The 1,209-nt window shown below is 50.4% G+C and overlaps 1 protein-coding gene across 1 annotated transcript in view; it reads left to right on the forward strand.

Moving 5' to 3' along the window:
* Positions 1-1,209, forward strand: part of Cdk1 (cyclin dependent kinase 1) — a 15,849-nt gene that overhangs the window by 559 nt on the left and 14,081 nt on the right. The gene's annotated exons all lie outside the window — the stretch shown is intronic.

A 1,209-nucleotide genomic window follows, 5' to 3' on the forward strand; every position in this document is an offset into this window, starting at 1 on the left:
ACCCGAGCCAGAGGTCCTCTTTGGAGGGGAAAGGCTCACCCGATCCATGGGTCCCCTATGGAGGGGCAGGGCTCGCCCGAGCCAGGGGTCCCCTATGGAGGGGCAAGCCTTATCCGAGCTAGGAGTCTAAGGGCAAGGCCCACTTGAGCCTGGGGTCCTGCGGACGTGCAGGCCCCTACGCGAGCTCCAGGTTCCTGCAGACCCGCAGGGCCTCGCTGGAGCCCCGAGTGTGGGCGGGGTGCCAAGTCATGTCCCAGGCCCTGCTGGCTGGCTGGCTGGCTGCCTGTGCGGAGCTGGGCTGCACCAGGCCAGCTGCCTTCGGAGGCCTTCAGGTTGGTACTGCCGGAGAAACAGACCCGTGGTCATTTCACACGCTTTCCTACCAAGGTGCAGGGCCAAGAAAATGTCGGCTCGTTTATTTTTAGATGCCTGTGCTTGTAGACGGCCACAGACGGTACCCAGGCCACATGATCTTAAAACGTAAAGATGGATGAAGGTCCTGGTATGCGGATCACCATCCCCTCCCCTCAGCCCCCAACTTGGATACACTGGGCAGCTTTTAACACCAGCCCCAGGAGACTGGAAAATGTTGGAGGGAAAGGAGCCCAACTTTGAAGACACGTTAACCCTTGGCTGTCTGTGCAGAGGTGGCCAAAACGTTTACTGTACTGTATAGTTCTATTACGTCTCTATTCAAGAGAAGGGATTTTTTTTGGTGTACATTGTAATTTCATAAACATATTTATTATACATAGTTGAGAGTCAATCTTATGAGAATCCTCAGAGTCTAGTGGGATGCCTGGCAAGACGCTTGGACAAGTTTGTCTTTTCTTTTTTTAATTATTTGTTGAGCCACGGTCTCCTTGTGGCGTCCCAAGAGCTGGAATTCCAGGCTTGTGCCAGCACACACACCCCAGAGATGATTTTACTGTGGAAAGGAGTGTCCTTAAGGAACAACTCTTGAAAGATCAGCTATTTCTTGATCTTCTCTCAAAAGGATCTTATCATCTATGGCAGAAGGTTTTCAAGGAAAAGGTACCACTTTTTTTCTACCATTCTTTGTGAGCCAAGATTTTTTTTTTCTCCCTTGTTCCTGATATTTTTTTGCATGTGCGATGAGGGTTTTGTCCAAACATGCTGTCTTATGGTTATTATTGTTGTGATGAAATGCCATGCCCAAAGCAAAGGAAGTTGGGAAGGAAAGGGTTT

Source organism: Grammomys surdaster, unplaced genomic scaffold, assembly GCF_004785775.1.
Source record: "Grammomys surdaster isolate TR1022 unplaced genomic scaffold, NIH_TR_1.0 367, whole genome shotgun sequence".
NCBI classification, from domain to species: domain Eukaryota; kingdom Metazoa; phylum Chordata; class Mammalia; order Rodentia; family Muridae; genus Grammomys; species Grammomys surdaster.